Source organism: Arachis duranensis, chromosome 3 (genome assembly GCF_000817695.3).
Source record: "Arachis duranensis cultivar V14167 chromosome 3, aradu.V14167.gnm2.J7QH, whole genome shotgun sequence".
Classification (NCBI taxonomy): domain Eukaryota; kingdom Viridiplantae; phylum Streptophyta; class Magnoliopsida; order Fabales; family Fabaceae; genus Arachis; species Arachis duranensis.
The window spans coordinates 62768889-62779108 of NC_029774.3; the positions used below are offsets into that span (position 1 = coordinate 62768889).

At 36.4% G+C, this 10220-nt stretch overlaps 1 pseudogene; it reads left to right on the forward strand.

The window, feature by feature from the left end:
- Positions 1-451: 451 nt before the first annotated feature.
- LOC107479259 (uncharacterized) lies at positions 452-9744 on the forward strand (annotated as a pseudogene).
- Positions 9745-10220: the final 476 nt, after the last annotated feature.

Genomic DNA, 10220 nt, shown 5'->3' on the forward strand with positions numbered 1-10220 from the left:
CGCATATACCAGGTAATAAGTGATTGCCATTTATTTGTTTACTATTCTGTACTTCAGTTTCCTTCACATACCACATATAAATTGTCCTGAAAAAACAAGAGCCGAGTACAATGAGAGGCCTATACAGAGTGCTCCCTGTATCTTTCTGTGGAAATTTTCTATTTGTTGCAATTGTTTGGATAATAAATGTGATTTTAGATCATCGGTTCGATAATGTTGGGGATGCGAATATAAATATTTTACCAAAAATATGTTTTTGTCCATCGAATGGAAAGTTCTTAATAGAGTATGCTAGCAATTCTATATTTTAGAAAAATATCTCCTCTCTCTCTCTCTCTCTCTCAAAAGAAATCAAAATATGTAATTACATGCTCTTCAATGGTTTTGTATATCGGACAAATATTTTCCTCATTTCCATTTTCGTTTATTTATTTATTTGTCCTTCAAGCCAATGGAACTTGAAGAAGTTCTATCAGAAGGAGATAATGAGGATGAAGTTGACGATGAAGTTGCTGATTTTGAAGAGCTAAGGGTATGCATGATTATATATATGATCCTCGTTTCAAAATTTATAATCTCTTTTACCTTTCTAAATGTAACTCTTGTGATATAAGAATTGTCTGATAAAGCTTTTGGGTAAAACTTGGATGGCCTTGTGGCTTTGAGGCTCAGTAGTTCTTTGTTACTTTTATTATTAACTTCTTGAAACACAAGTGTCTCAAAGGGAGAAAGAAAGAACATAGAAAAGCTGTAAGGAAATATTTTGCCGTTTACCCAAAAACCTACTTAATAGTGTTTACATGTTAGCGATGTCACTAATTACTTTATATGTCGTTTCTTAACAAATTGTTGTTTGGATTTACATCAACTGCACCTAAAGGATAAAATATACTCTTTTATCCCTGAAGTTTTCGAGAAATTTTAAAATTACCGTTAACGTTTCAATTTTGTTCCTCTAATTTTAAATATGTTTCAATTATACCCTTCGGGGTTAAGAGACTCATTTGAAACAATAGGGACACAATTGAAACAAATTAAACGTCAATATTTTTGATACTTTTTGAAAACTTCAGGAACAAAAAATATGTACTTTACCAACACTTAAATTGGATGGTTTAATCGAATTTTAGACCTTGTTAGGAGAGCTTAATTGCCATTTGTGAGTCTAATTTGACAATTAAATTTCTGCTTGATCATTGTATGGGTTTAGCTTGAGGCTTTGGGATGGGAATATGAAATCTATTGCACCTTTTAGTATTTCTTCATACTTTACGTTTTAAAGATTCATTGAAACATTTTGATATCTTGCAAAGGCTTGGTAATTTTGACAATGTGACAATTGCTGAGAAGAAATTCATGCATATGTGGAACTCGTTTATTTGAAAGCAACGATAAGTTCTTTTCATTTTGACTCTATTCACTCTTTGTTTGTTGCATCTTCCTTGTTTTGATAAAGGGGCAAAACATAAAAAAGATGTAATCAATTTCAAGACTGAGACTTTCATAAATTGTGAGCATAATAACCAGCAACATACATCAGCCATATATCTTGTGTTTACAGGGTTGTTTTAGCTTGGCTATCTATTATTGCGCACCGCAACAAAGACAAGAAGGTAGGGAAGAAACTGATTGCTATGGCTGATGTTGTGAAAGAACACTGGACAACTTATGGAAGAAATTCTTTTCTAGATATGACTGAGGTAGGTGTCATCATGGCTGCAATTGAGGTTTCATTTGTAACATGATCTTGGCATTTCAGTTTTATCTTTTGATTTTCTTAGTAAAATGAGCATGGTTAAGTGTAATGGTTTATTTTATAAATCAATCTCCTTCATGTAGGAATGTGAATCTGAAGGTGCCAATAAAATGGTAGCATACCTACGAGAGACTGCATCAAAGAGCAAGACTGGTGATAAGTTCTAATGATAATTTTGATAGTTCTAATGAACTCCTAAGTTCTAATGATGAACTTATTTTGTCCTAATTCAATTATTAGTTTTGTTAAAGTATTGTAATTTTTTAATTACAATTTTGGCATGTAAATCATTCATGTAAATCAATAAAAAATCAATTTTTTATACCTTCTAATTTTCTCCTTTTTTTTTAATTTGACAAAGGAATAGGCCACGCTTTGAAAGCCTGTCAAAATATTTTAGCTGGCAAGCCACGCTTTTGAAGTGTGATTGTATATGTTCTAATCGGCACACTTCAAAAGCGTGGCGATATGTACCCTTTTTGGTACGCTTTTAAAGCGTAGCTATAGGTTAATAGATATGGAAGCATGGCAAGACATGAAAGCGTGCCAACAGAAAAAGCGTGCCGATAGATCCACAAAAGCGTGGCGATAGAGCTACCGACATGCTGGCAGATGTGACCCTTTCAAAAGCATGCCGATAGCTCAAAAAGCATGGCGAAAAGCTATCGGCACGCTTTTTTGTACATTTCGGCACGCTTTTAAAGCGTGTCAGAAAGCTTATTTTCTTGTAGTGTATCAAGTGATAATACTTGAAAATAAAGCATTTAGAGTCATAGCTTTGTTATCAACTCATGGGGCAAAGCACCCAAAAGGAGAAGCTAATAAGAAAAACAAAAGCTTGTTTCAAGGAAGAAATATAAGGAAAAGATTTCATAAATTGAGCTAGATAGAAGCAACAATAATTTACATTTCTTTTGTGATTGTGGCATGCATAGAAAACTAGCCAACCATGAACATTGAGTTGCTATTCTTCTTACCTTGGATTGTCAATCTCTATTGCATGATTCTTTTCTTGCTTGGGGACAAGCAAGGTTTAAATTTGGTGTCGTGATGACATGCCATCATGTCATATTTTTCTATGCTTTTTCATACAAGAAATTGATGATTAATGCTTAAATATTGAATGCTTTTGTGCTTAAATGGTATATTTCTTTGATCTTTTGATTTTATAAAGCTTGTAGGAAATAAGTGGAAAAAGAAACAAAAAAGTACAAATTAAGCTCAAAAAGAGAAAAAAAGAATTTTGGGGCACACTTTAAAGTTTGAGCATGCTTTGGAACTTTAGGCCATGCTTTTAAAAGCGTGGCCACTGACCATGAAGCCTTGGCATTAGTAACATGATACATATGCATTAATGCTTATGCATGCATTACCATGAATTAATAATGAAAGCATGCATGCATTTAATTATTAATGCCAAAATAATGAAATGAATTAAAGCATGCATGCATACAATGAATTGGCAACGGCATTAATAAGTAAATTAAAGCATGCATTTCATTATTAATGCCACTAATGCCAATTGGCTAACGTTAATGCATTACTATGTAATATAATAAAACAAATGAAAGCATGCAACATTTAATGCCAATGAAAGAAATTGATGAACGCTAGCGTTCATTAACAAGGGAGCACTACATTACACAAGGAGCCACGTTCACTAAAGTGAATGCCACATTCACTACAGTGAACTTTCTCGAGCATTGGCCAAGGAACCAAGGCAAGCGCAACAAAGAGTGCCTAAAGAGTGAACTGAGCGTCCACAAAGTGAATGCTAGAGGAGGCCACTTGCGCACCAAGGCGCGCAATAAGGAATGAGCGTTCAAAGAAGTGAACGTCGCATTCATTTTTGTGAACGCTTTCGTGAAAAGGGAGCGCCAAGTAAGGCAAATTGTGGCACGTGAGGAAGCATACTTGGAGCAGTGAACGTAGCGTTCACTTAAGTGAACGTAGCGTTCACTTAAGTGAACTGAGCGCTCCACTGGGAGCTACCAATGCACCCTAACTCACTTGAACCAAGCCAATCTAGATCCATACTTATTCAAGGCCAAATCCAAATCAACCCATTTCATTGAAGCCCCAAAGCAAAGCAAAGCCCATTGACATCACTCAAAGGCACAAGAAATAGTTAGATTAGGAATTTCATTTAAATTATAATTTGTTTTCAGTTTCAATTTCATTTTCATTTTTGTAAAGCCTATATAAAGGCATCAGTTTCATTTCATTAGGGAGAGGCTGGCTCTACTAGAGAGCAATAGGAGTAGGAGTAGGAGTAGAATAGAAGACTCTCTTTAATACACTTTTATTTTTCTACACCTTTACATTTCAAATATTGAATTCAATTTAGTTTATGCAATTTACATCTTCCTGCAATTCTATTCTTCTACACTTTCACATTTTTGTTTCCCTTGAGCTTGATTTACTTTTTTGCAAATTTACTTTTCTGCAATTTTGCAATTCTGTTCATGATTCAGCTTGATTTAATTTTCATGCAATTTAAATTTCCTGTTACTTGTTCTCAAGATCTCTTCGATTGCTTGCTTTCTTGCTTTTTTTAAATTCCCTGCACCGAATTCCCTTTACATTTGCTGCACTTTACATTTCTTGCTCTTTAAGTTTCAGTCAATTTACTTTCTGCACTTTATTATTCCTGCAATTTACTTTCTGTTGATAAATTTCACCCAATTCATAATTGTTAGCTTAACTAAACTAATCACCTCACTAAAGTTGCTTGATCCATCAATCCCTGTGGGATTGACCTCACTCTTGTGAGTTATTACTACTTGATGCGACCCGGTACACTTGCCGGTGAGTTTGTGTGGAAATCTAATTTTCACCCATCATCTAGTAGGAAAACCTTTATCTATCTTTTATGTTTCCACTGTGTCTTTTGAGATGTGTTTCTTTATGCCAATAAATTTCTTTTCTTATTGCCATTCTTTTCTTGTCCCCCTTTTTCTATCTTTTATGTTTTCGTTGTATCTTTGGGTATGCCCTTTACTGAATTATCCTTATCTATTGTGATAAAACCCCTAACTCCCAATCACTTTCTTATCATCTGGTATCAATTACAGGTTGTAGGTAAATTCCTATTTATCTGCACGTTCCAGGATTTTTGTTTAGTCTCTATTTTTCTCTTCAATTTCTACAAATTTAATTTAGAATTAAAAAAAATGAAAATTTCTTCCTTAAATTTTATTACTGCAATTTCTGTTTATTCAAGTTAACGAAAAAAAATGTTTAAAAAAAATGAAAATTTAAATTTTCCCCTTGTTTTATCCTTTCAAATTTTCTTTGAGTTCAAGTTAGGATTCAATTTTGCTAGTTTTTGTCATCCTAGTATCATTTTTTGTTTCTTTTGTCACATACTTTAATTGTCTTCTTATCAAGTTGAACGTATCTATCATTCAGATTATCTTAGTTTGGTGTCTCAATTCCTCATCTCCCAAAGTGCAACTTGTTAAAGTAATTCAAAAGTGGAAAAAGGCAAGAGTGTTGAGCTCAACAGAGGGTAAAAGCCATGTATTGAGTGAAACACGAGTGTCCTACTCCGAATTATACACGTGAAAAGAATGCTATAAGGTCTTTTCTTTTACAAGTTCATTGATGGCTAACAATGAAGGGAACCCCGATCCACAACTAACTTTCCGCGTCGACGCACTCGCTAGCATACTTACAAGGATTGAACAACGTATTGATGACATGGATTCCGGAATTTGACTCTTTTTCCCCTAGGCGAAAAGCACGGTCATGAAAATCTATTCATAATGATTCTACGGAGTCTGAGGAGAAGACTTCATCCAGATCCCGGCATCATAGACAACCGACAGATGTTGATAGTAACCTTAATGCTATCAAGATACGCATCCCAGAATTTAAAGGCAGAAGTGACCCTGAGGAGTACCTGGAATGGAAACGAAAGGTGGAGCTCTTATTTCAGTGTCATAACTACTCTGATGTGAAAAAAGGTAAGACTAGCAGCTGTAGAATTCTTGGATTATGCCCTTGTCTGGTGAGCTGAGCTGGACAAACAGAGGTGGCGGAATGGAAAACCACCACTTCTGTCTTGGGAGAAGATGAAGAAGGTCATGTGACAACGGTTTGTCCCTTCTTACTATTACAGGGAGCTACATCAACGGTTCCAATGGTTATACCAAGGTTCTAAGTTTGTAGATGATTATCATAAGGAGATGGAGATGCTGCTAATCCAAACAAATATTGAGGAGGAGTCTGAGGTCACTATGGCACGTTTCTTGAGTGGGCTGAACTGATACATTGCAAATACTGTAGAACGTCACCCATTTGTGAATATGGAAGACTTGGTGAACCTAGCTATCAAGGTAGAAAGACAGCAAAAGGCGAAAGAGTTACGTAATTCTTCTAACTCTACTTCAAGGTAGGACTCGAGAGGTGCTAATTTCGGGGAGAAGACTGGATCCAAACCTACCGAATCAAAAGAGAAGCCTACAGAGCAGCACAGGAAGATGCACACGCCTAATTCCACTTTTAAACCTCCTAAACAGCATCGTGATATTACCTGTTTTAAGTGCCGTGGATTAGGTCATTATGCTTCCGAGTGTCCAAATAAAAGGACCATGGTCATTAAAGCAAATGATATTTTCTCAGAATCTGATAACTCAGATGGGTATAAGGACATGCCACATGCGGATGATGCTACAGATAATGAAGATATAGTTGAGTATGTTGTTAGTGGCGAGACCCTTATTTCTAGGTGGATCTTAAATGTACAAACCAAGGACGATCATCTAGAACAGCGAGAGAACATCTTTCATACAGAATTTTTGTTGGGAGGTAAGGTTGGACTCATGATCATTGATGCTAGAAGTCATACAAACATTGCTAGCTCTACTTTGATCACAAAATTGCGGTTGAAATGCACTAAATACCCTAACCCTTACAAACTGGAGTGGCTAAGTAATGTTGGTGAATTGAAGGTTATGAAGCAAGCCCACATACAGTTCTCTATTGGGAGATATAGGGACGAGGTGCTTTGTGACGTGGTTCCCATGTAGGCTTGTCATCAACTCCTAGGCCGTCCATGGCAGTATGATAGGAGGGTGGTCTATGATGATTTCACAAACCGATACTCCTTCACTTATCTTCGGAAGAAGATTACCCTTGCACCTTTGACACCTAAAGAAGTGTACCTGGAGAAACTGAGCATGCGCAAATCTACTAAAGATTCTTTAGGATGTGAGAAAATTGAAAAACAAGAGGGCAAAGAGAGGGCTCTGAGAGACGAAACGTGTGAGAAAAAAAGTCAGGGTCTGAGTGAAAAAGAGCGTTCTAAAAGAGAAAAATCTATAGAGAGTGGGAGTGCTCACAAAATATGTTTTTATGCAAAAGAGAGGGATCTGAAGCATGCTAGTTTGGGAAAAAGAGCAATGGTGTTAGTGTGATTTAGAGAGTCTTTACTTTCTACCATTGAAACTAACCATGACCTGCCTAGTGCTTTTATTTCACTCTTGTAGGAATTTGGCGATGTCTTTCCGGATGAGATGCCCTCAAGTTTACCTCCGTTATGAGTCATTGAACATCAGATTGACTTTGTCCCGGATTAAGCATTCCTAACCGGCCAGCTTACCAGACTAATCTTGAGACAAAGGAATTGCAACGGAAAGTCGAGGACCTTTTGGCTAAGGGTTTTGTGAGAGAAAGCATAAGTCCTTGCGCTATTTCAGTACTGTTGGTGCCCAAGAAGGATGGCTCATGGAAGATGTGTGTTGACTGCAGAGCTGTAAATAATATTACGGTAAAGTATCGCCATCCTATTCCTATACTTGATGATATGCTTGATGAATTGCATGGTTCTGTTATTTTTACTAAAATAGATTTAAGGAGTGGTTATCATCAAATACGAATGAACTTGGTGATGAATGGAAAACAGCTTTCAAAACTAATTATGATTTGTATGAGTGGTTAGTTATGCCATTTGGTTTGACTAATGCACCTAGTACATTCTTGAGACTAAGGAATCATGTTTTGCGAGAGTTTTTAGGTAAATTTATGTTTGTTTATTTTGATGATATCCTTATCTATAGTAAATGTCATGATGATCATATTTTGCATGTTCAATCTGTTTAATAGGTACTTAGAAAGGAAAAATTGTATGCTAATATCCAAAAGTGCTCGTTCTGTCTGAGTAAAGTCGTATTCCTAGGTTTTGTGATAAGTTCTGCAGGGATTGAGGTAGATGACGAGAAGGTGAAGGCTATTAGAGAATGGCCCACACCTCAGAGTGTCTCTGATGTTAGAAGTTTTCATGGTCTTGCGGGTTTCTATCGGAGGTTTGTTAAAGATTTTTCTACTATTGCTGCACCTTTAACTGAAATCATCATGAAACATGTCAACTTTAAATGGGATCAGAAACAAGAACTTTCCTTTAACACCTTGAAAGAATTATTGTGTTCTGCCCCCATTCTTATTTTATCGGATTTTTCTAAAACTTTTGAAATCGAATGTGATGCTTCCGGAATCGGTATAGGTGCTGTTTTGATGCAAGAAAAGTGAGCAATTGCCTATTTCAGTGAGAAGTTGAATGGAGCCTGGCTCAACTAGTCAACTTATGATAAGGAGCTTTATGCCTTGGTTAGAGCTTTGGAAGTGTGGCAGCATTATTTGCTACCTTTGTGGTACATACTGACCATAAATCCCTCAAAAACTTGAAGGACCAAGGGAAGCTGAACAAGAGACATGCAAAATGGATGGAATTCCTTGAATCCTTTCCATACGTAATCGCCTATAAGCAAGGTAAAGAGAATGTGGTTGCTGATGCATTATCTAGAAGGTATTCCTTAATCACAACCCTTACTTCTAAGCTGTTAGGTTTTGAGTGTATAAAGGAATTATATGCAACTGATTCTGCTTTTGCCTCTATCTATGCTGCATGTGAACATGGTGCATATAACAAATTCTATAAGCATGATGGCTTTCTTTTTTGGGGTAATAGGATTTGTGTACCTATTTGTTCTATTAGGGAGTTACATGTTCTAGAATCACATAGTGGGGGTTTGATGGGTCATTTTGGTGTGCATAAGACTTTGGATGTTTTATCTAAGAATTTTTACTAGCCCCACATGCGTAAAGATGTTGAAAAAATTTGTGCTAAATGCATTGCATGTAAATAGGCTAAATCTAAGTCTTTACCACATGGTTTGTATACTCCTTTACCTGTTCCTGTGCATCCATGGGTTGATATTTCTATGGATTTTGTTCTTGGTTTGCCTAGAACTAGGAGAGGTCGAGATAGCATTTTTGTTGTGGTAGATAGACTTACTAAAATGGCTCAATTCATTACTCGCCATAAAATTGATGATGCCACAAATATTGCTGACCTATTCTTTAGAGAAGTTATATGCTTACATGGTGTTCCCCAAACTATTGTTTCTGATCATAATGTCAAATTCTTAAGTCACTTTTAGAAAGTTTTGTGGAGTAAGTTGGGAATAAAATTATTATACTCAACTACTTGTCACCCTCAAACTGATGGTCAAAATGAAGTGGTAAATAGGACATTAGGAACTGTGTTGCGTGCTGTTGTTGGTAAGAATTTAAAAACCTGGGAAGATTGTTTACCTTTTATTGAGTTTGCTTATAACAGGACAATCCATTCTTCCACGGGTTTTTCGCCCTTTGAACTTGTCTATGGTTTTAATCCTCTAGCTGTCTTAGATTTAATGCCTTTACCTTTGAGTGTTCTTATTAGCTTAGATGGAGCAAGCAAGGCTGAGAAAGTTAAAGTAATACATGCAAAGGCTCGTGACCTAATTGAGAGGAAGAACAAAGCCACGACTGAAAGGATTAGCAAGAGCCGAAAGCATATAGTCTTCGAACCAGGAGATTGGGGTTGGGTACATTTGAGGAAGGAGAGATTTCCTACTCAGAGGAAGTCTAAACTTGATGCTAGAGGGGATGGCCCATTCTAAGTGATTGAGAAGATCAATGACAATGCCTACAAGATTGACTGACTAGGTGAGTAAAACCTTTTTGCAACTTTCAATGTTTCCGATCTCTCTCCTTTTGATATGGACACAAATTCGAGGATGAATCTTTTTGAGGAATGAGGGAATGATACATGCTCAGAAAGACAATTGGGGCATTCTAAGACAAAAGGGCAGAATGGGAATTTCACACTTCTAGAGGGCCCTATCACTAGAGCACGTGCAAAGAAGCTCAAGGAGAGCTTTGGGAACCTGGCAGCGCTTATGCATATGGAGTTACATCAAGTTCTAACCAAGGAAGATTGGGCAAGGCCCATTGGGCTAAGTCAGGACAGCAAGAAGCCTAATAATGCTTTCCGAATTCAGTGGGAGGCATAATTTATCTTTAAATTTTGAAATTCTAGACTTTTGTTTTAGTTTTTTATGTGGTCAAAAGTTTGTTAGAAGACTTATTTTAAATCTGCTATGCTTAGTAGTATTTTTTGGAATTTTAAATTTAAATC